Genomic DNA, 25,529 nt, shown 5'->3' with positions numbered 1-25,529 from the left:
AACTTTGGCATTGCCATGACTTTTACTATCTTTCAAAGCCGGCTAGGTCTTGTTCCCACCAGTTTCATTGGTATATTGCAGGTGAGGGCTGCAAAAATGCAACATGCTGGACTTTATTTCCTGAGGTTCTGCAGCACTATCAGTATTGGTGTACAATCTTCTGACATGTCCTTGCACATTGACTGAGAAATGCATAAACTGCGGGATGCTGCACAATTGCGTTTCAGCTGCCCCCGAGACCCTAATCTGCTCTAAACAACTTTCTAAACCTTCCCCTTGGTCTTCCTTTTCTTGTCAGGAAGCGGTACACCAAAACTAGCATGTCCAGTTGCCAAAACCCAGGATCGAACCAGGGACCTTTAGATCTTCAGTCTAACGCTCTCCCAACTGAGCTATTTCGGCCTGTTGTGCTAACTATTGCCTACAATTGTGAGGTACCACGTGCTGGTGTGCAGGGATGCTATTGATGAGTGAAATTTTTATGTCGTTGCATGTTGCCGGAAAAGAAAACAGGCAGCAAGATCCTTGACTTTGTTCCAGGTGAAACTAAGCAACCACTCTGTTATGACCAACAGGCACATGGTAAGCGAAAGAATCAAACACGCACTAGCCTGATTAACAGGATAGATAAACAATCACACGTAGTGGGATCTTTGTTAAAACTACAATGCTTGCCGAAACCCGGGATCGAACCAGGGATCTTTAGATCTTCAGTCTAACGCTCTCCCAACTGAGCTATTTCGGCCTGTTGTGCTAACTGTTGCCTACAATTGTGGTGTACCATTTGCTGGTGTGAAGGGATGCTATTGATGAGTGAAATTTTTATGTCGTTGCATGTTGCCGGAAAAGAAAACAGGCAGCAAGATCCTTGACTTGACTTGAAAGAATCAAACACGCACTAGCCTGATTAACAGGATAGACAAACAATCACACGTAGTGGGATCTTTGTTAAAACTACAATGCTTGCCGAAAGCCGGGATCTTTAGATCTTCAGTCTAACGCTCTCCCAACTGAGCTATTTCGGCCTGTTGTGCTACTTGTTGCCTACAATTGTGGGGTACCATGTGCTGGTGTGAAGGGATGCTATTGATGAATGAAATTTTTATGTCGTTGCATGTTGCCGGAAAAGAAAACAGGCAGCAAGATCCTTGACTTTGTTCCAGGTGAAACTAAGCAACCACTCTGTTATGACCAACAGGCACATGGGAAGCGAAAGAAACAAACACGCACTAGCCTGATTAACAGGATAGATAAACAATCACACGTAGTGGGATCTTTGTTAAAACTACAACGCTTGCCGAAACCCGGGATGGAATCAGGGACCTTTAGATCTTCAGTCTAACGCTCTCCCAACTGAGCTATTTTGGCACTCTGCAGTTTGTGTGGCCAGAAGACACGTGGCACCATGCGTCGACACGAAGGCATCATAGAGCCCTTAAAGGAGATTTATAGTCACAGCATTCACTTCTATTTTATAACATCAGCATTGTACCCGCAGTAAAAACAATAGTTATTTTTGACAATCAAATATATGCTCGGTTCAAAAATCTCCTTTCATGTTGTGATTGTTGCCTGTCTGCTGGCCGTCTATTTCCACAACTTCCTGGATTTCAAGAATAATTTGCAGTTTCTCCTCTGCTGTTTACTTTCAGTTTCTAAGGACTACACATCAAAAAAGTTCTACTTGCTTTCATCAAGTTGTCTAAGGCTAACTTTGGCATTGTCATGACTTTTACTATCTTTCAAAGCCGGCTAGGTCTTGTTCCCACCAGTTTCATTGGTATATTGCAGGTGAGGGCTTCAAAAATGCAACATGCTGGACTTTATTTCCTGAGGTTCTGCAGCACTATCAGTATTGGTGTACAATCTTCTGACATGTCCTTGCACATTGACCGAGAAATGCATAAACTGCGGGATGCTGCACAATTGCGTTTCAGCTGCCCCCGAGACCCTAATCTGCTCTAAACAACTTTCTAAACCTTCCCCTTGGTCTTCCTTTTCTTGTCAGGAAGCGGTACACCAAAACAAGCATGTCCAGTTGCCGAAACCCAGGATCGAACCAGGGACCTTTAGATATTCAGTCTAACGCTCTCCCAACTGAGCTATTTCGGCCTGTTGTGCTAACTGTTGCCTACAATTGTGAGGTACCATGTGCTGGTGTGCAGGGATGCTATTGATGAGTGAAATTTTTATGTCGTTGCATGTTGCCGGAAAAGAAAACAGGCAGCAAGATCCTTGACTTTGTTCCAGGTGAAACTAAGCAACCACTCTGTTATGACCAACAGGCACATGGTAAGCGAAAGAATCAAACACGCACTAGCCTGATTAACAGGATAGATAAACAATCACACGTAGTGGGATCTTTGTTAAAACTACAATGCTTGCCGAAGCCCGGGATCGAAGCAGGGACCTTTAGATTTTCAGTCTAACGCTCTCCCAACTGAGCTATTTCGGCCTGTTGTGCTAACTGTTGCCTACAATTGTGGTGTACCATGTGCTGGTGTGAAGGGATGCTATTGATGAGTGAAATTTTTATGTCGTTGCATGTTGCCGGAAAAGAAAACAGGCAGCAAGATCCTTGACTTTGTTCCAGGTGAAACTAAGCAACCACTCTGTTATGACCAACAGGCACATGGGAAGCGAAAGAATCATGACCAGTGTAGGAACTAATATCCCCAACTCCCACTACCCACTCTTTAATTTACTACTCCCCTTTTCCCTTTCTTATCTATAATAATTAGATAACACACACAGGAGTTGTTTTGGAGTAAAAAACCGGCCATAGCAGCCTCCTTTATTATAAAAGTATAAAACCAACTTTTAAATAACTCTTTTAATAAACATTTTGTACAACTATGTATAACTTTTAACTGACAGTTCTTACACCTCCCAATCTTTGGTCTTCTGATGGCACTCTTAACTTCACCTCCTCCATTTCACAAACTTCACCAAACACCATACACTGCGGTACATAATTTTACCATACCAGGCCACCAGCCGTATTTAAATCAGCACGGTGACAACACCCTTCCCGCAGTGTAACATCTGTCTTCCAGCCTAGCCTTCCGCTGTAAGAACAGAACACACCAGAGGGGCACAGAATACTGAAAGCCCCCCACCATTTACCATCACCTCTTTGCATTTTGTACCACCATCAGCGACCAAAGATGCCGCCGGTAAAGCGCTGCTATGACGACCGTGATCCATTCACCTGTAATAAAGAAAAAACAGAAACAGCAAACCAGAAAATACCCACAACAAAACCAAAAAAGGGAGGGTGGGTGGGCAACTTCCCCTTTTTCTGTCTCCTCACACTGCTCCTGCTTAAACCCCGCCTATTCCTTTTATATCTCCCCACCCCTTAAGTTAACTTCAATCCCCTCCCTCTTACTTCCTTTTAATTTTTAACCCTCCGTTGTCTCCTGTTCCACCTTGTCATGCCCAGCCCTTCATTACCATTCCATACTTCCATTATCATTCCGGGCCTCCCTTGACCAGTGTAGGAACTAATATCCCCAACTCCCACTACCCACTCTTTATTTACTACTCCCCTTTTCCCTTTCTTATCTATAATAATTAGATAACACACACAGGAGTTGTTTTGGAGTAAAAAACCGGCCATAGCAGCCTCCTTTATTATAAAAGTATAAAACCAACTTTTAAATAACTTTAAATAACTCTTTTAATAAACATTTTGTACAACTATGTATAACTTTTAACTGACAGTTCTTACACCTCCCAATCTTTGGTCTTCTGATGGCACTCTTAACTTCACCTCCTCCATTTCACGAACTTCACCAAACACCATACACTGCGGTACATAATTTTACCATACCAGGCCACCAGCCGTATTTAAATCAGCACGGTGACAACACCCTTCCCGCAGTGTAACATCTGTCTTCCAGCCTAGCCTTCCGCTGTAAGAACAGAACACACCAGAGGGGCACAGAATACTGAAAGCCCCCCACCATTTACCATCACCTCTTTGCATTTTGTACCACCATCAGAGACCAAAGATGCCGCCACAGCCCGCAAGGATGACCCCTTAGCCTTAAGGGCACCTCCACACCCGCAATGCCCTCTCAATGCCATCCTGAAGCCCGAGAGCCCAAAGATCGATGCCTACTGCGGTAAGGTGCACCCCATCTCCCCTTAGGTACATCCCCACATTAACCTCCAACTCCGTGTGCCTCACCACCAATCCCCCATTATTAACAACAAACTTTCCAATTGCCTTGTTTACTTTAATTCTTGCTTTGTTGATCCTAGGTACCGATCTAGCCATGCGCCATGACGTCCTTGCCACTATGTCAGACCAAACTATGATCATGCCCGGGAAGGCCACCCGAAGTGCCAAAAAGTCGCACTTAACGGCCGACACCAGTTCCCTGGTAGATCGGACCCCCAGATCATTTCCTCCTGCATGTACCACTAAAACATCCGGGGGTCGATCGAGTCGAGCGTATCGTTCAACTTCCTGAACAACTCTACCCCACCCCATGCCTGGAAAGCCCAACCAGCGAATACATGCCTCCCTCCTGGAAAACCCCAGTTGCCTGCCTTCTGGTCTGACGTCCCCCCTTTTTGCACCCCAGAAAACATAGGAGTGCCCCAAGATCCAGACGAGGCGTGGTTGACCCCCATCTGCAAAGACATAACACAACAGAAGACAAATTGAAACATGTGAACTTCCCCCACCCCTGTCTTCAAATGCATGTGATCATAATATATCTATATATATTTTTTTTATACCGCATCTGATGACAATTGAGGGCGCACATAAGACTGGAACCTCTTGGATTCCCACCTCCCAATCCTCTTGATTGCTGCCTCATCCAACCCACACCTGGCAGCTTCAGTAGCCGCCCCGATGCGGAAGGAGTGTGAGGCGAATTGCCTACTATCCAACCCTGCAGCCCCAATGCATTTTCTAAACACTGCAATGAATTGAAACCTGGATAAGAAAGTTCTATCTTCATGCACAAACAACGGCCCTTCCCCAACCGGGCGAATTAGCAGAAATTCCTCAACTACTTGAACCGGGCAAATTCCCGACCCTGGTAACCTGAACAGCTGCACTTTTACCCCTTTTCCGGCTTGGTCTGTTTTAGACCTGCACAGTTTCAGCAACACCCTATCCCGTTTTACTTCCACATCCTGCATCTTCAAACCCCCTGCTACTTGTTTTGCTGGACTCACCAACTCACCCACCCGAAACGCTCCAAAAAACGCGATGGAAAAACCGCCTTGAACAAAATCACTTCATAACCCGACTTACATACCCCACCTAATTTATTACACAATACCTGCAATAATGAAAAAGACACCGGCCTCCTCGAATCCTTCTTCGCATGGCTCTTCCTATAACCTTTTAAGGCCTGTTTTACCCAGAAATCCTTGGTAAAATCAGTCAGGCCCTGTAACTTAAATAAAAAGGCCAACCCCGCCAATTTCCGCTCAATTGCGGACACTGAACCACCCCCCTCCATGTGTCGTGACACAAAATACACTACCAACAACCTCAAGTCCAGCCCTCCCGGCCCAGCGTCCGCCAGCCGTGTAAACGTGGCCCATTCCGACCACACTTTACTATATGCCGCCCATGTCGACCCACTCACCGATTTCCTGATCCATCCTGCGGCGATTCCGATACCGTCTCCCAAAGCCACCCCGGACAAGGAATCCCCTCTGCTTCCGCGGCGGGCGCCAGCTCCCTGAATCTGTCCCACTGGAACCGAGACAAGGAATCAGCCAAAGTATTATCCACGCCCGGGATATGCACAGCATATAGAAAAACATTAAGTTGTAAGCACCTCAACACCAGGTGACGCAACAATCGTATTGCCGGCGGGGATGATGCCGATAGCCGATTGATGACCTGAACTACCCCCATATTGTCACAATTTAAACGTATTTTCAAGTTCCGCCACCTCTCCCCCCACAATTCTACTGCTAATACCACCGGGAATAATTCCAGTAGCACCAGATTCCGAGTAAATCCCGACTCCACCCAAAACTCAGGCCATGCCTCCGCACTCCACTGCCCTTGGAAAAAGGCCCCATACCCCGTAGATCCCGCGGCGTCCGTCACCAAATCCATGTCACAATTACTTACCGGTCCTTCCATCCACACCGAACGCCCGTTGTAGCTTTCCAGGAACGTGTGCCACACCTTCAGGTCCTCCCTATGTTCCCTGGTAAGCCTGATAAAGTGGGTCGGAGACTGTATCCCCGCTGTGGCAGCTGACAACCGGCGGCAAAAAACTCTACCCATTGGAATAATGCGACACGCAAAATTCAACTTACCTAAAAGGGATTGTAATTGCCGCAGCTGCACTTTCCTTTTTCCCATCATGTCCCTGACGTCCCTTTTTAACCCGTCCACCTTATCCCCTGGCAACCTGCACTCCATGTCTCTGGTATCTATTTCGATGCCCAAAAAACTCAACCTTGTCGTCGGGCCCTCCGTTTTATCCGCTGCCAATGGTACCCCAAACTTACCTGCAATGTGTTCCAAGGTTGCCAACAGAATCGCACACCCCTTAGACTCACGAGGCCCCACGCAGAGAAAGTCATCCAGGTAATGTATCACTGAATCCATCCCTGACACATCCCTAATCACCCATTCAAGGAATGAGCTAAACAGCTCAAACTTAGCGCAAGATATCGAGCAACCCATTGGCAGGCACTGATCGACGTAAAATTCCCCCTGCCAACAGCAACCCAACAGCCAAAAGCTGTCCGGATGTACTGGAAGCAAACGAAATGCCGCCTCAATGTCTGATTTTGCCATGAGTGCCCCCTGACCGTAATGCCTCACCCATCCCACCGCTGCATCGAACGATGTGTACGACACTGAACAATCTTCAGGATTGATACCATCATTCACAGATGCCCCTTTTGGAAACGAAAGGTGGTGAATAAGGCGAAACTTGTTTGGTTCCTTTTTAGGCACCAATCCCAATGGTGACACTACTAAATCCTGTAATGGCTTAGTTGCAAAAGGCCCACTCATGCGCCCCAACGCAACCTCCTTGGCCAGTTTTTCCGAAACCACCCCAGGATTCTGCAGTGCAGACCGCAAGTTCTTGGCCATCGGAGGTATAGCTGCCAGCGAACATGGAATTCTGTAACCCACTGAAAAACCCTCCCCCAACACCCTCGCTGCCTCTCTGTCCGGGTACCTATTTAAAAAAGTCCGCATCCTTACCTCCATCACTGGCGTTGTCCCTCTTCTGAGCAGGCTCCCCTGACTTCTTTCCTTTTTTGAAGCAGCGTGACAAAGCGTGGTTCCCCCCACATCCTGAGCATTCATGTTTAAAATGACAGGATCCCCCAAACTTGCAGGATCCTTCGTTAAACTGCCAACACACCCCAAATTTTTTCCCGTCCGGGAGTCCAGAGGTAGACGATCCCCCGGCCCCCCCATGAAAAGGCTGGTTTGGTACCCTGGCGGAAGACATCAAACGCATCCATAAGCTGATATCCTTATGGTCCCACCTAAGAGCCGGCCTCACCGCCCTACGTTGCCTAAATTGCTCGTCGTATCGAAGCCACGCAGTGCCCCCATACACCCTATGCGCCTCGCCTATGGCATCCATGTAGCAAAACAACGCAGAGCAATGCTCCGGGTTCTTTTCGCCAATTACACTCGCCATAATGGCGAATGCCTGTAACCAATTACCAAAGGTCCTAGGGATCAAACGATACCTTCGCTTCTCCTCATCCTCTTTTTTGGAATCGTCCGGCTTTACCCGGTCCAAGTTGAACTTCTCTAACGGTAACAAGGAAAAAATTTCCACATACTCACCTTTTACTATTTTCTCCCGCACTTCTTGTTTTAAATGTGCTCCCACCGGGCCCTCATAGCAGACGTACACTTCGCATTTTGCCGCATCTGCTATCCTGACCACATCCTTCCTGACCACCACTGCAGATTCCCCCGTGGTGGCGTTTCCCGACACCCCTGCGTCTGAGTTGGCGACAGCCTCACCCCCTGTCCCCGTTGTCCCCCCAACACCCGACGTCTCCACCTGCCCTCCAATCCACGGTGCCACTATCGCCGGGGCCGTCTGGTTGGTTGCAAATCGCTGAACCAAATCCCTTAATCCTCCCAGCAATTCCTGTAATGGTCCCCCTGTCCCGGCGGCGACAGGCTGAACGCCCGTCCCCCCTAGGCCAGGCGGTCCCCCCGCCGCGGCCCCTACAGCTCCACCAGGAGCCGTCGTGTCCCCCCCATCACCCCTATCTAACCAATTACCACCATCAACATTGATAACAGAATTAGGTAAAACATGTGACTCACCAGGCTGACTGGGTCTGCTCCCCATCGCCGCTGCACTGGACCCTCCAGATGGTGCGATGTCCTGGCGCACGTCCTCCTCCGAACCCGACAGCTCTCCTTCTGACCGTACCTCCGTGGCTTGGAGCATCGGCGTGAGTAACCTCCCAGGTGAAGCCTGCCTGGGGGCTGTGGATTCCCATCTTGCGGCTGTTCTCCCCTTTTCCCTGCGACCATCTGCTGCTGTGCTCTGCTGTCCCACACTGCTGGCTCCTCTGCTGGCCCCTGGACCTCTCCTTCTGTCTTCCTCTGGCTCTCTTCCACTCCTGGCTACAGAAGGGCTGCCAGCAGCGTCAGGTAGCTGGCCTCCAGCCGTGCCCCAGCTCCTCCCCCGTCGGATCTCCCCCCTAGCAGATGCCTGTGCTGCGGGGGGGACCGCTCTGCTGCTGTCCTGTCTTCTGGGTGGCGATGCTCGGGCGCCATTACGGCCCGAAGCCCCGCTCCCCCGCCGTCGTGGAGGATTCCGCCCGGTCCCCCCAGGGGTGGCGGCGGCCACCCGTTTTGCTGGGGGAGCCGACGGGTCCGTTCCCGGGCTCCTATTAGGGCGAGCTGTTCTAGATGAAGGGCCTGGTGAAAAACGCTCAGGCGGCCTAGATCGCCTGGCGCGTGGCGTCGCTTCCCCCCCCCCCCCGCTTCGTCTAGGAGCAATGGAGCTACCTGAGCCTGCAGCCATTCTTGTCCTCTCGTGGCCGCCGCCGTCCTCAGCCTTGCTAGGAGCAAATCAATGTCTGCCATGCTGCTGCAAATGCTTCTCTCCCCCTGTGTCCAACTTCCCCTTTTTCTGTCTCCTCACACTGCTCCTGCTTAAACCCCGCCTATTCCTTTTATATCTCCCCACCCCTTAAGTTAACTTCAATCCCCTCCCTCTTACTTCCTTTTAATTTTTAACCCTCCGTTGTCTCCTGTTCCACCTTGTCATGCCCAGCCCTTCATTACCATTCCATACTTCCATTATCATTCCGGGCCTCCCTAACACGCACTAGCCTGATTAACAGGATAGACAAACAATCACACGTAGTGGGATCTTTGTTAAAACTACAACGCTTGCCGAAACCCGGGATCGAACCAGGGACCTTTAGATCTTCAGTCTAACGCTCTCCCAACTGAGCTATTTTGGCACACTGCAGTTTGTGTGGCCAGAAGTCACGTGGCACCATGCGTCGACACGAAGGCATCATAGAGCCCTTAAAGGAGATTTATAGTCACAGCATTCACTTCTATTTTATAACATCAGCATTGTACCCGCAGTAAAAACAATAGTTATTTTTGACAATCAAATATAAGCTCGGTTCAAAAATCTCCTTTCATGTTGTGATTGTTGCCTGTCTGCTGGCCGTCTATTTCCAGAACTTCCTGGATTTCCAGCATAATTTGCAGTTTCTCCTCTGCTGTTTACTTTCAGTTTCTAAGGACTACACATCAAAAAAGTTCTACTTGCTTTCATCAAGTTGTCTAAGGCTAGCTTTGGGATTGTCATGACTTTTACTATCTTTCAAAGCCGGCTAGGTCTTGTTCCCACCGGTTTCATTGGTATATTGCAGGTGAGGGCTTCAAAAATGCAACATGCTGGACTTTATTTCCTGAGGTTCTGCAGCGCTATGAGTATTGGTGTACAATCTTTTAACATGTCCTTGCACATTGACTGAGAAAAGCATAAACTGCGGGATGCTGCACAATTGAGTTTCAGCTGCCCCCGAGACCCTAATCTGCTCTAAACAACTTTCTAAACCTTCCCCTTGGTCTTCCTTTTCTTGTCAGGAAGCGGTACACCAAAACAAGCATGTCCAGTTGCCGAAACCCAGGATCGAACCAGGGACCTTTAGATCTTCAGTCTAACGCTCTCCCAACTGAGCTATTTCGGCCTGTTATGCTAACTGTTGCCTACAATTGTGAGGTACCATGTGCTGGTGTGCAGGGATGCTATTGATGAGTGAAATTTTTATGTCGTTGCATGTTGCCGGAAAAGAAAACAGGCAGCAAGATCCTTGACTTTGTTCCAGGTGAAACTAAGCAACCACTCTGTTATGACCAACAGGCACATGGGAAGCGAAAGAATCAAACACGCACTAGCCTGATTAACAGGATAGACAAACAATAACACGTAGTGGGATCTTTGTTAAAACTACAACGCTTGCCGAAACCCGGGATCGAACCAGGGACCTTTAGATCTTCAGTCTAACGCTCTCCCAACTGAGCTATTTTGGCACACTACAGTTTGTGTGACCAGAAGTCACGTGGCACCATGCGTCGACACGAAGGCATCATAGAGCCCTTAAAGGAGATTTATAGTCACAGCATTCACTTCTATTTTATAACATCAGCATTGTACCCGCAGTAAAAACAATAGTTATTTTTGACAATCAAATATAAGCTCGGTTCAAAAATCTCCTTTCATGTTGTGATTGTTGCCTGTCTGCTGGCCGTCTATTTCCAGAACTTCCTGGATTTCCAGCATAATTTGCAGTTTCTCCTCTGCTGTTTACTTTCAGTTTCTAAGGACTACACATCAAAAAAGTTCTACTTGCTTTCATCAAGTTGTCTAAGGCTAGCTTTGGGATTGTCATGACTTTTACTATCTTTCAAAGCCGGCTAGGTCTTGTTCCCACCGGTTTCATTGGTATATTGCAGGTGAGGGCTTCAAAAATGCAACATGCTGGACTTTATTTCCTGAGGTTCTGCAGCGCTATGAGTATTGGTGTAAAATCTTTTGACATGTCCTTGCACATTGACTGAGAAAAGCATAAACTGCGGGATGCTGCACAATTGAGTTTCAGCTGCCCCCGAGACCCTAATCTGCTCTAAACAACTTTCTAAACCTTCCCCTTGGTCTTCCTTTTCTTGTCAGGAAGCGGTAAACCAAAACAAGCAAGTCCAGTTGCCGAAACCCGGGATCGAACCAGGGACCTTTAGATCTTCAGTCTAACGCTCTCCCAACTGAGCTATTTCGGCCTGTTGTTTTTACTGTTGCCTACAATTGTGAGGTACCATGTGCTGGTGTGCAGGGATGCTATTGATGAGTGAAATTTTTATGTCGTTGCATGTTGCTGGAAATGAAAACAGGCAGCAAGATCCTTGACTTTGTTCCAGGTGAAACTAAGCAACCACTCTGTTATGACCAACAGGCACATGGGAAGCGAAAGAATCAAACACGCACTAGCCTGATTAACAGGATAGACAAACAATCACACGTAGTGGGATCTTTGTTAAAACTACAACGCTTGCCGAAACCCGGGATCGAACCAGGGACCTTTAGATCTTCAGTCTAACGCTCTCCCAACTGAGCTATTTTGGCACACTGCAGTTTGTGTGGCCAGAAGTCACGTGGCACCATGCGTCGACACGAAGGCATCATAGAGCCCTTAAAGGAGATTTATAGTCACAGCATTCACTTCTATTTTAAAACATCAGCTTTGTACCCGCAGTAAAAACAATAGTTATTTTTGACAATCAAATATAAGCTCGGTTCAAAAATCTCCTTTCATGTTGTGATTGTTGCCTGTCTGCTGGCCGTCTATTTCCAGAACTTCCTGGATTTCCAGCATAATTTGCAGTTTCTCCTCTGCTGTTTACTTTCAGTTTCTAAGGACTACACATCAAAAAAGTTCTACTTGCTTTCATCAAGTTGTCTAAGGCTAGCTTTGGGATTGTCATGACTTTTACTATCTTTCAAAGCCGGCTAGGTCTTGTTCCCACCGGTTTCATTGGTATATTGCAGGTGAGGGCTTCAAAAATGCAACATGCTGGACTTTATTTCCTGAGGTTCTGCAGCGCTATGAGTATTGGTGTACAATCTTTTGACATGTCCTTGCACATTGACTGAGAAAAGCATAAACTGCGGGATGCTGCACAATTGAGTTTCAGCTGCCCCCGAGACCCTAATCTGCTCTAAACAACTTTCTAAACCTTCCCCTTGGTCTTCCTTTTCTTGTCAGGAAGCGGTACACCAAAACAAGCATGTCCAATTGCCGAAACCCGGGATCGAACCAGGGACCTTTAGATCTTCAGTCTAACGCTCTCCCAACTGAGCTATTTCGGCCTGTTATGCTAACTGTTGCCTACAATTGTGAGGTACCATGTGCTGGTGTGCAGGGATGCTATTGATGAGTGAAATTTTTATGTCGTTGCATGTTGCCGGAAATGAAAACAGGCAGCAAGATCCTTGACTTTGTTCCAGGTGAAACTAAGCAACCACTCTGTTATGACCAACAGGCACATGGGAAGCGAAAGAATCAAACACGCACTAGCCTGATTAACAGGATAGACAAACAATCACACGTAGTGGGATCTTTGTTAAAACTACAACGCTTGCCGAAACCCGGGATCGAACCAGGGACCTTTAGATCTTCAGTCTAACGCTCTCCCAACTGAGCTATTTTGGCACACTGCAGTTTGTGTGACCAGAAGTCACGTGGCACCATGCGTCGACACGTAGGCATCATAGAGCCCTTAAAGGAGATTTATAGTCACAGCATTCACTTCTATTTTATAACATCAGCATTGTACCCGCAGTAAAAACAATAGTTATTTTTGACAATCAAATATAAGCTCGGTTCAAAAATCTCCTTTCATGTTGTGATTGTTGCCTGTCTGCTGGCCGTCTATTTCCAGAACTTCCTGGATTTCCAGCATAATTTGCAGTTTCTCCTCTGCTGTTTACTTTCAGTTTCTAAGGACTACACATCAAAAAAGTTCTACTTGCTTTCATCAAGTTGTCTAAGGCTAGCTTTGGGATTGTCATGACTTTTACTATCTTTCAAAGCCGGCTAGGTCTTGTTCCCACCGGTTTCATTGGTATATTGCAGGTGAGGGCTTCAAAAATGCAACATGCTGGACTTTATTTCCTGAGGTTCTGCAGCGCTATGAGTATTGGTGTAAAATCTTTTGACATGTCCTTGCACATTGACTGAGAAAAGCATAAACTGCGGGATGCTGCACAATTGAGTTTCAGCTGCCCCCGAGACCCTAATCTGCTCTAAACAACTTTCTAAACCTTCCCCTTGGTCTTCCTTTTCTTGTCAGGAAGCGGTAAACCAAAACAAGCATGTCCAGTTGCCGAAACCCGGGATCGAACCAGGGACCTTTAGATTTTCAGTCTAACGCTCTCCCAACTGAGCTATTTCGGCCTGTTGTGCTAACTGTTGCCTACAATTGTGAGGTACCATGTGCTGGTGTGCAGGGATGCTATTGATGAGTGAAATTTTTATGTCGTTGCATGTTGCCGGAAATGAAAACAGGCAGCAAGATCCTTGACTTTGTTCCAGGTGAAACTAAGCAACCACTCTGTTATGACCAACAGGCACATGGGAAGCGAAAGAATCAAACACGCACTAGCCTGATTAACAGGATAGACAAACAATCACACGTAGTGGGATCTTTGTTAAAACTACAACGCTTGCCGAAACCCGGGATCGAACCAGGGACCTTTAGATCTTCAGTCTAACGCTCTCCCAACTGAGCTATTTTGGCACACTGCAGTTTGTGTGACCAGAAGTCACGTGGCACCATGCGTCGACACGAAGGCATCATAGAGCCCTTAAAGGAGATTTATAGTCACAGCATTCACTTCTATTTTATAACATCAGCATTGTACCCGCAGTAAAAACAATAGTTATTTTTGACAATCAAATATAAGCTCGGTTCAAAAATCTCCTTTCATGTTGTGATTGTTGCCTGTCTGCTGGCCGTCTATTTCCAGAACTTCCTGGATTTCCAGCATAATTTGCAGTTTCTCCTCTGCTGTTTACTTTCAGTTTCTAAGGACTACACATCAAAAAAGTTCTACTTGCTTTCATCAAGTTGTCTAAGGCTAGCTTTGGGATTGTCATGACTTTTACTATCTTTCAAAGCCGGCTAGGTCTTGTTCCCACCGGTTTCATTGGTATATTGCAGGTGAGGGCTTCAAAAATGCAACATGCTGGACTTTATTTCCTGAGGTTCTGCAGCGCTATGAGTATTGGTGTAAAATCTTTTGACATGTCCTTGCACATTGACTGAGAAAAGCATAAACTGCGGGATGCTGCACAATTGAGTTTCAGCTGCCCCCGAGACCCTAATCTGCTCTAAACAACTTTCTAAACCTTCCCCTTGGTCTTCCTTTTCTTGTCAGGAAGCGGTAAACCAAAACAAGCATGTCCAGTTGCCGAAACCCGGGATCGAACCAGGGACCTTTAGATCTTCAGTCTAACGCTCTCCCAACTGAGCTATTTCGGCCTGTTGTGCTAATTGTTGCCTACAATTGTGAGGTACCATGTGCTGGTGTGCAGGGATGCTATTGATGAGTGAAATTTTTATGTCGTTGCATGTTGCCGGAAATGAAAACAGGCAGCAAGATCCTTGACTTTGTTCCAGGTGAAACTAAGCAACCACTCTGTTATGACTAACAGGCACATGGGAAGCGAAAGAATCAAACACGCACTAGCCTGATTAACAGGATAGACAAACAATCACACGTAGTGGGATCTTTGTTAAAACTACAACGCTTGCCGAAACCCGGGATCGAACCAGGGACCTTTAGATCTTCAGTCTAACGCTCTCCCATCTGAGCTATTTTGGCACACTGCAGTTTGTGTGACCAGAAGTCACGTGGCACCATGCGTCGACACGAAGGCATCATAGAGCCCTTAAAGGAGATTTATAGTCACAGCATTCACTTCTATTTTATAACATCAGCATTGTACCCGCAGTAAAAACAATAGTTATTTTTGACAATCAAATATAAGCTCGGTTCAAAAATCTCCTTTCATGTTGTGATTGTTGCCTGTCTGCTGGCCGTCTATTTCCAGAACTTCCTGGATTTCCAGCATAATTTGCAGTTTCTCCTCTGCTGTTTACTTTCAGTTTCTAAGGACTACACATCAAAAAAGTTCTACTTGCTTTCATCAAGTTGTCTAAGGCTAGCTTTGGGATTGTCATGACTTTTACTATCTTTCAAAGCCGGCTAGGTCTTGTTCCCACCGGTTTCATTGGTATATTGCAGGTGAGGGCTTCAAAAATGCAACATGCTGGACTTTATTTCCTGAGGTTCTGCAGCGCTATGAGTATTGGTGTAAAATCTTTTGACATGTCCTTGCACATTGACTGAGAAAAGCATAAACTGCGGGATGCTGCACAATTGAGTTTCAGCTGCCCCCGAGACCCTAATCTGCTCTAAACAACTTTCTAAACCTTCCCCTTGGTCTTCCTTTTCTTGTCAGGAAGCGGTAAACCAAAACAAGCATGTCCAGTTGCCGAAACCCGGGATCGAACCAGGGACCTTTAGATCTTCAGTCTAACGCTCTCCCAACTGAGCTATTTCAGCCTGTTGTGCTAACTGTTGCCTACAATTGTGAGGTACCATGTGCTGGTGTGCAGGGATGCTATTGATGAGTGAAATTTTTATGTCGTTGCATGTTGCCGGAAATGAAAACAGGCAGCAAGATCCTTGACTTTGTTTGAAATTTTTATGTCGTTGCATGTTGCCGGAAATGAAAACAGGCAGCAAGATCCTTGACTTTGTTCCAGGTGAAACTAAGCAACCACTCTGTTATGACCAACAGGCACATGGGAAGCGAAAGAATCAAACGCGCACTAGCCTGATTAACAGGATAGACAAACAATCACACGTAGTGGGATCTTTGTTAAAACTACAACGCTTGCCGAAACCCGGGATCGAACCAGGGACCTTTAGATCTTCAGTCTAACGCTCTCCCAACTGAGCTATTTTGGCACACTGCAGTTTGTGTGACCAGAAGTCACGTGGCACCATGCGTCGACACGAAGGCATCATAGAGCCCTTAAAGGAGATTTATAGTCACAGCATTCACTTCTATTTTATAACATCAGCATTGTACCCGCAGTAAAAACAATAGTTATTTTTGACAATCAAATATAAGCTCGGTTCAAAAATCTCCTTTCATGTTGTGATTGTTGCCTGTCTGCTGGCCGTCTATTTCCAGAACTTCCTGGATTTCCAGCATAATTTGCAGTTTCTCCTCTGCTGTTTACTTTCAGTTTCTAAGGACTACACATGAAAAAAGTTCTACTTGCTTTCATCAAGTTGTCTAAGGCTAGCTTTGGGATTGTCATGACTTTTACTATCTTTCAAAGCCGGCTAGGTCTTGTTCCCACCGGTTTCATTGGTATATTGCAGGTGAGGGCTTCAAAAATGCAACATGCTGGACTTTATTTCCTGAGGTTCTGCAGCGCTATGAGTATTGGTGTAAAATCTTTTGACATGTCCTTGCACATTGACTGAGAAAAGCATAAACTGCGGGATGCTGCACAATTGAGTTTCAGCTGCCCCCGAGACCCTAATCTGCTCTAAACAACTTTCTAAACCTTCCCCTTGGTCTTCCTTTTCTTGTCAGGAAGCGGTAAACCAAAACAAGCATGTCCAGTTGCCGAAACCCGGGATCGAACCAGGGACCTTTAGATCTTCAGTCTAACGCTCTCCCAACTGAGCTATTTCGGCCTGTTGTGCTAACTGTTGCCTACAATTGTGAGGTACCATGTGCTGGTGTGCAGGGATGCTATTGATGAGTGAAATTTTTATGTCGTTGCATGTTGCCGGAAATGAAAACAGGCAGCAAGATCCTTGACTTTGTTCCAGGTGAAACTAAGCAACCACTCTGTTATGACCAACAGGCACATGGGAAGCGAAAGAATCAAACGCGCACTAGCCTGATTAACAGGATAGACAAACAATCACACGTAGTGGGATCTTTGTTAAAACTACAACGCTTGCCGAAACCCGGGATCGAACCAGGGACCTTTAGATCTTCAGTCTAACGCTCTCCCAACTGAGCTATTTTGGCACACTGCAGTTTGTGTGACCAGAAGTTACGTGGCACCATGCGTCGACACGAAGGCATCATAGAGCCCTTAAAGGAGATTTATAGTCACAGCATTCACTTCTATTTTATAACATCAGCATTGTACCCGCAGTAAAAACAATAGTTATTTTTGACAATCAAATATAAGCTCGGTTCAAAAATCTCCTTTCATGTTGTGATTGTTGCCTGTCTGCTGGCCGTCTATTTCCAGAACTTCCTGGATTTCCAGCATAATTTGCAGTTTCTCCTCTGCTGTTTACTTTCAGTTTCTAAGGACTACACATGAAAAAAGTTCTACTTGCTTTCATCAAGTTGTCTAAGGCTAGCTTTGGGATTGTCATGACTTTTACTATCTTTCAAAGCCGGCTAGGTCTTGTTCCCACCGGTTTCATTGGTATATTGCAGGTGAGGGCTTCAAAAATGCAACATGCTGGACTTTATTTCCTGAGGTTCTGCAGCGCTATGAGTATTGGTGTAAAATCTTTTGACATGTCCTTGCACATTGACTGAGAAAAGCATAAACTGCGGGATGCTGCACAATTGAGTTTCAGCTGCCCCCGAGACCCTAATCTGCTCTAAACAACTTTCTAAACCTTCCCCTTGGTCTTCCTTTTCTTGTCAGGAAGCGGTAAACCAAAACAAGCATGTCCAGTTGCCGAAAACCGGGATCGAACCAGGGACCTTTAGATCTTCAGTCTAACGCTCTCCCAACTGAGCTATTTCGGCCTGTTGTGCTAACTGTTGCCTACAATTGTGAGGTACCATGTGCTGGTGTGCAGGGATGCTATTGATGAGTGAAATTTTTATGTCGTTGCATGTTGCCGGAAATGAAAACAGGCAGCAAGATCCTTGACTTTGTTCCAGGTGAAACTAAGCAACCACTCTGTTATGACCAACAGGCACATGGGAAGCGAAAGAATCAAACACGCACTAGCCTGATTAACAGGATAGACAAACAATCACACGTAGTGGGATCTTTGTTAAAACTACAACGCTTGCCGAAACCCGGGATCGAACCAGGGACCTTTAGATCTTCAGTCTAACGCTCTCCCAACTGAGCTAATTTGGCACACTGCAGTTTGTGTGACCAGAAGTCACGTGGCACCATGCGTCGACACGAAGGCATCATAGAGCCCTTAAAGGAGATTTATAGTCACAGCATTCACTTCTATTTTATAACATCAGCATTGTACCCGCAGTAAAAACAATAGTTATTTTTGACAATCAAATATAAGCTCGGTTCAAAAATCTCCTTTCATGTTGTGATTGTTGCCTGTCTGCTGGCCGTCTATTTCCAGAACTTCCTGGATTTCCAGCATAATTTGCAGTTTCTCCTCTGCTGTTTACTTTCAGTTTCTAAGGACTACACATCAAAAAAGTTCTACTTGCTTTCATCAAGTTGTCTAAGGCTAGCTTTGGGATTGTCATGACTTTTACTATCTTTCAAAGCCGGCTAGGTCTTGTTCCCACCGGTTTCATTGGTATATTGCAGGTGAGGGCTTCAAAAATGCAACATGCTGGACTTTATTTCCTGAGGTTCTGCAGCGCTATGAGTATTGGTGTAAAATCTTTTGACATGTCCTTGCACATTGACTGAGAAAAGCATAAACTGCGGGATGCTGCACAATTGAGTTTCAGCTGCCCCCGAGACCCTAATCTGCTCTAAACAACTTTCTAAACCTTCCCCTTGGTCTTCCTTTTCTTGTCAGGAAGCGGTAAACCAAAACAAGCATGTCCAGTTGCCGAAACCCGGGATCGAACCAGGGACCTTTAGATCTTCAGTCTAACGCTCTCCCAACTGAGCTATTTCAGCCTGTTGTGCTAACTGTTGCCTACAATTGTGAGGTACCATGTGCTGGTGTGCAGGGATGCTATTGATGAGTGAAATTTTTATGTCGTTGCATGTTGCCGGAAATGAAAACAGGCAGCAAGATCCTTGACTTTGTTCCAGGTGAAACTAAGCAACCACTCTGTTATGACCAACAGGCACATGGGAAGCGAAAGAATCAAACACGCACTAGCCTGATTAACAGGATAGACAAACAATCACACGTAGTGGGATCTTTGTTAAAACTACAACGCTTGCCGAAACCCGGGATCGAACCAGGGACCTTTAGATCTTCAGTCTAACGCTCTCCCAACTGAGCTATTTTGGCACACTGCAGTTTGTGTGACCAGAAGTCACGTGGCACCATGCGTCGACACGAAGGCATCATAGAGCCCTTAAAGGAGATTTATAGTCACAGCATTCACTTCTATTTTATAACATCAGCATTGTACCCGCAGTAAAAACAATAGTTATTTTTGACAATCAAATATAAGCTCGGTTCAAAAATCTCCTTTCATGTTGTGATTGTTGCCTGTCTGCTGGCCGTCTATTTCCAGAACTTCCTGGATTTCCAGCATAATTTGCAGTTTCTCCTCTGCTGTTTACTTTCAGTTTCTAAGGACTACACATCAAAAAAGTTCTACTTGCTTTCATCAAGTTGTCTAAGGCTAGCTTTGGGATTGTCATGACTTTTACTATCTTTCAAAGCCGGCTAGGTCTTGTTCCCACCGGTTTCATTGGTATATTGCAGGTGAGGGCTTCAAAAATGCAACATGCTGGACTTTATTTCCTGAGGTTCTGCAGCGCTATGAGTATTGGTGTAAAATCTTTTGACATGTCCTTGCACATTGACTGAGAAAAGCATAAACTGCGGGATGCTGCACAATTGAGTTTCAGCTGCCCCCGAGACCCTAATCTGCTCTAAACAACTTTCTAAACCTTCCCCTTGGTCTTCCTTTTCTTGTCAGGAAGCGGTAAACCAAAACAAGCATGTCCAGTTGCCGAAACCCGGGATCGAACCAGGGACCTTTAGATCTTCAGTCTAACGCTCTCCCAACTGAGCTATTTCGGCCTGTTGTGCTAACTGTTGCCTACAATTGTGAGGTACCATGTGCTGGTGTGCAGGGATGCTATTGATGAGTGAAATTTTTATGTCGTTGCATGTTGCCGGAAATGAAAACAGGCAGCAAGATCCTTGACTTTGTTCCAGGTGAAACTAAGCAACCACTCTGTTATGACCAACAGGCACATGGGAAGCGAAAGAATCAAACACGCACTAGCCTGATTAACAGGATAGACAAACAATCACACGTAGTGGGATCTTTGTTAAAACTACAACGCTTGCCGAAACCCGGGATCGAACCAGGGACCTTTAGATCTTCAGTCTAACGCTCTCCCAACTGAGCTATTTTGGCACACTGCAGTTTGTGTGACCAGAAGTCACGTGGCACCATGCGTCGACACGAAGGCATCATAGAGCCCTTAAAGGAGATTTATAGTCACAGCATTCACTTCTATTTTATAACATCAGCATTGTACCCGCAGTAAAAACAATAGTTATTTTTGACAATCAAATATAAGCTCGGTTCAAAAATCTCCTTTCATGTTGTGATTGTTGCCTGTCTGCTGGCCGTCTATTTCCAGAACTTCCTGGATTTCCAGCATAATTTGCAGTTTCTCCTCTGCTGTTTACTTTCAGTTTCTAAGGACTACACATGAAAAAAGTTCTACTTGCTTTCATCAAGTTGTCTAAGGCTAGCTTTGGGATTGTCATGACTTTTACTATCTTTCAAAGCCGGCTAGGTCTTGTTCCCACCGGTTTCATTGGTATATTGCAGGTGAGGGCTTCAAAAATGCAACATGCTGGACTTTATTTCCTGAGGTTCTGCAGCGCTATGAGTATTGGTGTAAAATCTTTTGACATGTCCTTGCACATTGACTGAGAAAAGCATAAACTGCGGGATGCTGCACAATTGAGTTTCAGCTGCCCCCGAGACCCTAATCTGCTCTAAACAACTTTCTAAACCTTCCCCTTGGTCTTCCTTTTCTTGTCAGGAAGCGGTAAACCAAAACAAGCATGTCCAGTTGCCGAAACCCGGGATCGAACCAGGGACCTTTAGATCTTCAGTCTAACGCTCTCCCAACTGAGCTATTTCAGCCTGTTGTGCTAACTGTTGCCTACAATTGTGAGGTACCATGTGCTGGTGTGCAGGGATGCTATTGATGAGTGAAATTTTTATGTCGTTGCATGTTGCCGGAAATGAAAACAGGCAGCAAGATCCTTGACTTTGTTCCAGGTGAAACTAAGCAACCACTCTGTTATGACCAACAGGCACATGGGAAGCGAAAGAATCAAACACGCACTAGCCTGATTAACAGGATAGACAAACAATCACACGTAGTGGGATCTTTGTTAAAACTACAACGCTTGCCGAAACCCGGGATCGAACCAGGGACCTTTAGATCTTCAGTCTAACGCTCTCCCAACTGAGCTATTTTGGCACACTGCAGTTTGTGTGACCAGAAGTCACATGGCACCATGCGTCGACACGAAGGCATCATAGAGCCCTTAAAGGAGATTTATAGTCACAGCATTCACTTCTATTTTATAACATCAGCATTGTACCCGCAGTAAAAACAATAGTTATTTTTGACAATCAAATATAAGCTCGGTTCAAAAATCTCCTTTCATGTTGTGATTGTTGCCTGTCTGCTGGCCGTCTATTTCCAGAACTTCCTGGATTTCCAGCATAATTTGCAGTTTCTCCTCTGCTGTTTACTTTCAGTTTCTAAGGACTACACATCAAAAAAGTTCTACTTGCTTTCATCAAGTTGTCTAAGGCTAGCTTTGGGATTGTCATGACTTTTACTATCTTTCAAAGCCGGCTAGGTCTTGTTCCCACCGGTTTCATTGGTATATTGCAGGTGAGGGCTTCAAAAATGCAACATGCTGGACTTTATTTCCTGAGGTTCTGCAGCGCTATGAGTATTGGTGTAAAATCTTTTGACATGTCCTTGCACATTGACTGAGAAAAGCATAAACTGCGGGATGCTGCACAATTGAGTTTCAGCTGCCCCCGAGACCCTAATCTGCTCTAAACAACTTTCTAAACCTTCCCCTTGGTCTTCCTTTTCTTGTCAGGAAGCGGTAAACCAAAACAAGCATGTCCAGTTGCCGAAACCCGGGATCGAACCAGGGACCTTTAGATCTTCAGTCTAACGCTCTCCCAACTGAGCTATTTCGGCCTGTTGTGCTAACTGTTGCCTACAATTGTGAGGTACCATGTGCTGGTGTGCAGGGATGCTATTGATGAGTGAAATTTTTATGTCGTTGCATGTTGCCGGAAATGAAAACAGGCAGCAAGATCCTTGACTTTGTTCCAGGTGAAACTAAGCAACCACTCTGTTATGACCAACAGGCACATGGGAAGCGAAAGAATCAAACACGCACTAGCCTGATTAACAGGATAGACAAACAATCACACGTAGTGGGATCTTTGTTAAAACTACAACGCTTGCCGAAACCCGGGATCGAACCAGGGACCTTTAGATCTTCAGTCTAACGCTCTCCCAACTGAGCTATTTTGGCACACTGCAGTTTGTGTGACCCGAAGTCACGTGGCACCATGCGTCGACACGAAGGCATCATAGAGCCCTTAAAGGAGATTTATAGTCACAGCATTCACTTCTATTTTATAACATCAGCATTGTACCCGCAGTAAAAACAATAGTTATTTTTGACAATCAAATATAAGCTCGGTTCAAAAATCTCCTTTCATGTTGTGATTGTTGCCTGTCTGCTGGCCGTCTATTTCCAGAACTTCCTGGATTTCCAGCATAATTTGCAGTTTCTCCTCTGCTGTTTACTTTCAGTTTCTAAGGACTACACATGAAAAAAGTTCTACTTGCTTTCATCAAGTTGTCTAAGGCTAGCTTTGGGATTGTCATGACTTTTACTATCTTTCAAAGCCGGCTAGGTCTTGTTCCCACCGGTTTCATTGGTATATTGCAGGTGAGGGCTTCAAAAATGCAACATGCTGGACTTTATTTCCTGAGGTTCTGCAGCGCTATGAGTATTGGTGTAAAATCTTTTGACATGTCCTTGCACATTGACTGAGAAAAGCATAAACTGCGGGATGCTGCACAATTGAGTTTCAGCTGCCCCCGAGACCCTAATCTGCTCTAATCAACTTTCTAAACCTTCCCCTTGGTCTTCCTTTTCTTGTCAGGAAGCGGTAAACAAAAAACAAGCATGTCCAGTTGCCGAAACCCGGGATCGAACCAGGGACCTTTAGATCTTCAGTCTAACGCTCTCCCAACTGAGCTATTTCGGCCTGTTGTGCTAACTGTTGCCTACAATTGTGAGGTACCATGTGCTGGTGTGCAGGGATGCTATTGATGAGTGAAATTTTTATGTCGTTGCATGTTGCCGGAAATGAAAACAGGCAGCAAGATCCTTGACTTTGTTCCAGGTGAAACTAAGCAACCACTCTGTTATGACCAACAGGCACATGGGAAGCGAAAGAATCAAACACGCACTAGCCTGATTAACAGGATAGACAAACAATCACACGTAGTGGGATCTTTGTTAAAACTACAACGCTTGCCGAAACCCGGGATCGAACCAGGGACCTTTAGATCTTCAGTCTAACGCTCTCCCAACTGAGCTATTTTGGCACACTGCAGTTTGTGTGACCAGAAGTCACATGGCACCATGCGTCGACACGAAGGCATCATAGAGCCCTTAAAGGAGATTTATAGTCACAGCATTCACTTCTATTTTATAACATCAGCATTGTACCCGCAGTAAAAACAATAGTTATTTTTGACAATCAAATATAAGCTCGGTTCAAAAATCTCCTTTCATGTTGTGATTGTTGCCTGTCTGCTGGCCGTCTATTTCCAGAACTTCCTGGATTTCCAGCATAATTTGCAGTTTCTCCTCTGCTGTTTACTTTCAGTTTCTAAGGACTACACATCAAAAAAGTTCTACTTGCTTTCATCAAGTTGTCTAAGGCTAGCTTTGGGATTGTCATGACTTTTACTATCTTTCAAAGCCGGCTAGGTCTTGTTCCCACCGGTTTCATTGGTATATTGCAGGTGAGGGCTTCAAAAATGCAACATGCTGGACTTTATTTCCTGAGGTTCTGCAGCGCTATGAGTATTGGTGTAAAATCTTTTGACATGTCCTTGCACATTGACTGAGAAAAGCATAAACTGCGGGATGCTGCACAATTGAGTTTCAGCTGCCCCCGAGACCCTAATCTGCTCTAAACAACTTTCTAAACCTTCCCCTTGGTCTTCCTTTTCTTGTCAGGAAGCGGTAAACCAAAACAAGCATGTCCAGTTGCCGAAACCCGGGATCGAACCAGGGACCTTTAGATCTTCAGTCTAACGCTCTCCCAACTGAGCTATTTCGGCCTGTTGTGCTAACTGTTGCCTACAATTGTGAGGTACCATGTGCTGGTGTGCAGGGATGCTATTGATGAGTGAAATTTTTATGTCGTTGCATGTTGCCGGAAATGAAAACAGGCAGCAAGATCCTTGACTTTGTTCCAGGTGAAACTAAGCAACCACTCTGTTATGACCAACAGGCACATGGGAAGCGAAAGAATCAAACACGCACTAGCCTGATTAACAGGATAGACAAACAATCACACGTAGTGGGATCTTTGTTAAAACTACAACGCTTGCCGAAACCCGGGATCGAACCAGGGACCTTTAGATCTTCAGTCTAACGCTCTCCCAACTGAGCTATTTTGGCACACTGCAGTTTGTGTGACCCGAAGTCACGTGGCACCATGCGTCGACACGAAGGCATCATAGAGCCCTTAAAGGAGATTTATAGTCACAGCATTCACTTCTATTTTATAACATCAGCATTGTACCCGCAGTAAAAACAATAGTTATTTTTGACAATCAAATATAAGCTCGGTTCAAAAATCTCCTTTCATGTTGTGATTGTTGCCTGTCTGCTGGCCGTCTATTTCCAGAACTTCCTGGATTTCCAGCATAATTTGCAGTTTCTCCTCTGCTGTTTACTTTCAGTTTCTAAGGACTACACATGAAAAAAGTTCTACTTGCTTTCATCAAGTTGTCTAAGGCTAGCTTTGGGATTGTCATGACTTTTACTATCTTTCAAAGCCGGCTAGGTCTTGTTCCCACCGGTTTCATTGGTATATTGCAGGTGAGGGCTTCAAAAATGCAACATGCTGGACTTTATTTCCTGAGGTTCTGCAGCGCTATGAGTATTGGTGTAAAATCTTTTGACATGTCCTTGCACATTGACTGAGAAAAGCATAAACTGCGGGATGCTGCACAATTGAGTTTCAGCTGCCCCCGAGACCCTAATCTGCTCTAATCAACTTTCTAAACCTTCCCCTTGGTCTTCCTTTTCTTGTCAGGAAGCGGTAAACAAAAAACAAGCATGTCCAGTTGCCGAAACCCGGGATCGAACCAGGGACCTTTAGATCTTCAGTCTAACGCTCTCCCAACTGAGCTATTTCGGCCTGTTGTGCTAACTGTTGCCTACAATTGTGAGGTACCATGT

General features: G+C 45.6%; 34 non-coding genes across 34 annotated transcripts; all 34 read right to left on the bottom strand.

Moving 5' to 3' along the window:
* Window positions 1-329: 329 nt before the first annotated feature.
* On the bottom strand, window positions 330-402 carry TRNAF-GAA (transfer RNA phenylalanine (anticodon GAA)). Its single transcript has one exon. It is a non-coding gene; the product is annotated as a tRNA-Phe (tRNA).
* Window positions 403-672: 270 nt separating this feature from the next.
* TRNAF-GAA (transfer RNA phenylalanine (anticodon GAA)) lies at window positions 673-745 on the bottom strand. The gene has a single exon. It is a non-coding gene; the product is annotated as a tRNA-Phe (tRNA).
* Window positions 746-2,039: 1,294 nt separating this feature from the next.
* Window positions 2,040-2,112, bottom strand: TRNAF-GAA (transfer RNA phenylalanine (anticodon GAA)). The gene has a single exon. It is a non-coding gene; the product is annotated as a tRNA-Phe (tRNA).
* A 270-nt stretch (window positions 2,113-2,382) lies between these two features.
* Window positions 2,383-2,455, bottom strand: TRNAF-GAA (transfer RNA phenylalanine (anticodon GAA)). Its single transcript has one exon. It is a non-coding gene; the product is annotated as a tRNA-Phe (tRNA).
* A 6,931-nt stretch (window positions 2,456-9,386) lies between these two features.
* Window positions 9,387-9,459, bottom strand: TRNAF-GAA (transfer RNA phenylalanine (anticodon GAA)). The gene has a single exon. It is a non-coding gene; the product is annotated as a tRNA-Phe (tRNA).
* Window positions 9,460-10,130: 671 nt separating this feature from the next.
* On the bottom strand, window positions 10,131-10,203 carry TRNAF-GAA (transfer RNA phenylalanine (anticodon GAA)). Its single transcript has one exon. It is a non-coding gene; the product is annotated as a tRNA-Phe (tRNA).
* A 270-nt stretch (window positions 10,204-10,473) lies between these two features.
* On the bottom strand, window positions 10,474-10,546 carry TRNAF-GAA (transfer RNA phenylalanine (anticodon GAA)). Its single transcript has one exon. It is a non-coding gene; the product is annotated as a tRNA-Phe (tRNA).
* A 671-nt stretch (window positions 10,547-11,217) lies between these two features.
* Window positions 11,218-11,290, bottom strand: TRNAF-GAA (transfer RNA phenylalanine (anticodon GAA)). Its single transcript has one exon. It is a non-coding gene; the product is annotated as a tRNA-Phe (tRNA).
* A 270-nt stretch (window positions 11,291-11,560) lies between these two features.
* TRNAF-GAA (transfer RNA phenylalanine (anticodon GAA)) lies at window positions 11,561-11,633 on the bottom strand. Its single transcript has one exon. It is a non-coding gene; the product is annotated as a tRNA-Phe (tRNA).
* A 671-nt stretch (window positions 11,634-12,304) lies between these two features.
* Window positions 12,305-12,377, bottom strand: TRNAF-GAA (transfer RNA phenylalanine (anticodon GAA)). Its single transcript has one exon. It is a non-coding gene; the product is annotated as a tRNA-Phe (tRNA).
* A 270-nt stretch (window positions 12,378-12,647) lies between these two features.
* On the bottom strand, window positions 12,648-12,720 carry TRNAF-GAA (transfer RNA phenylalanine (anticodon GAA)). Its single transcript has one exon. It is a non-coding gene; the product is annotated as a tRNA-Phe (tRNA).
* Window positions 12,721-13,391: 671 nt separating this feature from the next.
* TRNAF-GAA (transfer RNA phenylalanine (anticodon GAA)) lies at window positions 13,392-13,464 on the bottom strand. The gene has a single exon. It is a non-coding gene; the product is annotated as a tRNA-Phe (tRNA).
* Window positions 13,465-13,734: 270 nt separating this feature from the next.
* On the bottom strand, window positions 13,735-13,807 carry TRNAF-GAA (transfer RNA phenylalanine (anticodon GAA)). Its single transcript has one exon. It is a non-coding gene; the product is annotated as a tRNA-Phe (tRNA).
* Window positions 13,808-14,478: 671 nt separating this feature from the next.
* Window positions 14,479-14,551, bottom strand: TRNAF-GAA (transfer RNA phenylalanine (anticodon GAA)). Its single transcript has one exon. It is a non-coding gene; the product is annotated as a tRNA-Phe (tRNA).
* A 270-nt stretch (window positions 14,552-14,821) lies between these two features.
* Window positions 14,822-14,894, bottom strand: TRNAF-GAA (transfer RNA phenylalanine (anticodon GAA)). The gene has a single exon. It is a non-coding gene; the product is annotated as a tRNA-Phe (tRNA).
* Window positions 14,895-15,565: 671 nt separating this feature from the next.
* TRNAF-GAA (transfer RNA phenylalanine (anticodon GAA)) lies at window positions 15,566-15,638 on the bottom strand. Its single transcript has one exon. It is a non-coding gene; the product is annotated as a tRNA-Phe (tRNA).
* Window positions 15,639-15,973: 335 nt separating this feature from the next.
* Window positions 15,974-16,046, bottom strand: TRNAF-GAA (transfer RNA phenylalanine (anticodon GAA)). Its single transcript has one exon. It is a non-coding gene; the product is annotated as a tRNA-Phe (tRNA).
* A 671-nt stretch (window positions 16,047-16,717) lies between these two features.
* TRNAF-GAA (transfer RNA phenylalanine (anticodon GAA)) lies at window positions 16,718-16,790 on the bottom strand. Its single transcript has one exon. It is a non-coding gene; the product is annotated as a tRNA-Phe (tRNA).
* A 270-nt stretch (window positions 16,791-17,060) lies between these two features.
* TRNAF-GAA (transfer RNA phenylalanine (anticodon GAA)) lies at window positions 17,061-17,133 on the bottom strand. The gene has a single exon. It is a non-coding gene; the product is annotated as a tRNA-Phe (tRNA).
* Window positions 17,134-17,804: 671 nt separating this feature from the next.
* Window positions 17,805-17,877, bottom strand: TRNAF-GAA (transfer RNA phenylalanine (anticodon GAA)). Its single transcript has one exon. It is a non-coding gene; the product is annotated as a tRNA-Phe (tRNA).
* Window positions 17,878-18,147: 270 nt separating this feature from the next.
* On the bottom strand, window positions 18,148-18,220 carry TRNAF-GAA (transfer RNA phenylalanine (anticodon GAA)). Its single transcript has one exon. It is a non-coding gene; the product is annotated as a tRNA-Phe (tRNA).
* A 671-nt stretch (window positions 18,221-18,891) lies between these two features.
* Window positions 18,892-18,964, bottom strand: TRNAF-GAA (transfer RNA phenylalanine (anticodon GAA)). The gene has a single exon. It is a non-coding gene; the product is annotated as a tRNA-Phe (tRNA).
* Window positions 18,965-19,234: 270 nt separating this feature from the next.
* Window positions 19,235-19,307, bottom strand: TRNAF-GAA (transfer RNA phenylalanine (anticodon GAA)). The gene has a single exon. It is a non-coding gene; the product is annotated as a tRNA-Phe (tRNA).
* Window positions 19,308-19,978: 671 nt separating this feature from the next.
* TRNAF-GAA (transfer RNA phenylalanine (anticodon GAA)) lies at window positions 19,979-20,051 on the bottom strand. Its single transcript has one exon. It is a non-coding gene; the product is annotated as a tRNA-Phe (tRNA).
* Window positions 20,052-20,321: 270 nt separating this feature from the next.
* Window positions 20,322-20,394, bottom strand: TRNAF-GAA (transfer RNA phenylalanine (anticodon GAA)). Its single transcript has one exon. It is a non-coding gene; the product is annotated as a tRNA-Phe (tRNA).
* A 671-nt stretch (window positions 20,395-21,065) lies between these two features.
* On the bottom strand, window positions 21,066-21,138 carry TRNAF-GAA (transfer RNA phenylalanine (anticodon GAA)). The gene has a single exon. It is a non-coding gene; the product is annotated as a tRNA-Phe (tRNA).
* A 270-nt stretch (window positions 21,139-21,408) lies between these two features.
* Window positions 21,409-21,481, bottom strand: TRNAF-GAA (transfer RNA phenylalanine (anticodon GAA)). The gene has a single exon. It is a non-coding gene; the product is annotated as a tRNA-Phe (tRNA).
* Window positions 21,482-22,152: 671 nt separating this feature from the next.
* TRNAF-GAA (transfer RNA phenylalanine (anticodon GAA)) lies at window positions 22,153-22,225 on the bottom strand. Its single transcript has one exon. It is a non-coding gene; the product is annotated as a tRNA-Phe (tRNA).
* Window positions 22,226-22,495: 270 nt separating this feature from the next.
* TRNAF-GAA (transfer RNA phenylalanine (anticodon GAA)) lies at window positions 22,496-22,568 on the bottom strand. Its single transcript has one exon. It is a non-coding gene; the product is annotated as a tRNA-Phe (tRNA).
* A 672-nt stretch (window positions 22,569-23,240) lies between these two features.
* TRNAF-GAA (transfer RNA phenylalanine (anticodon GAA)) lies at window positions 23,241-23,313 on the bottom strand. The gene has a single exon. It is a non-coding gene; the product is annotated as a tRNA-Phe (tRNA).
* A 270-nt stretch (window positions 23,314-23,583) lies between these two features.
* TRNAF-GAA (transfer RNA phenylalanine (anticodon GAA)) lies at window positions 23,584-23,656 on the bottom strand. The gene has a single exon. It is a non-coding gene; the product is annotated as a tRNA-Phe (tRNA).
* A 671-nt stretch (window positions 23,657-24,327) lies between these two features.
* On the bottom strand, window positions 24,328-24,400 carry TRNAF-GAA (transfer RNA phenylalanine (anticodon GAA)). The gene has a single exon. It is a non-coding gene; the product is annotated as a tRNA-Phe (tRNA).
* Window positions 24,401-24,670: 270 nt separating this feature from the next.
* Window positions 24,671-24,743, bottom strand: TRNAF-GAA (transfer RNA phenylalanine (anticodon GAA)). The gene has a single exon. It is a non-coding gene; the product is annotated as a tRNA-Phe (tRNA).
* Window positions 24,744-25,415: 672 nt separating this feature from the next.
* On the bottom strand, window positions 25,416-25,488 carry TRNAF-GAA (transfer RNA phenylalanine (anticodon GAA)). The gene has a single exon. It is a non-coding gene; the product is annotated as a tRNA-Phe (tRNA).
* Window positions 25,489-25,529: the final 41 nt, after the last annotated feature.

This window comes from Aquarana catesbeiana, linkage group LG04 (genome assembly GCF_042186555.1).
Source record: "Aquarana catesbeiana isolate 2022-GZ linkage group LG04, ASM4218655v1, whole genome shotgun sequence".
NCBI classification, from domain to species: Eukaryota; Metazoa; Chordata; class Amphibia; order Anura; family Ranidae; genus Aquarana; species Aquarana catesbeiana.
This window is presented reverse-complemented; position numbering and strand designations above follow the sequence as displayed.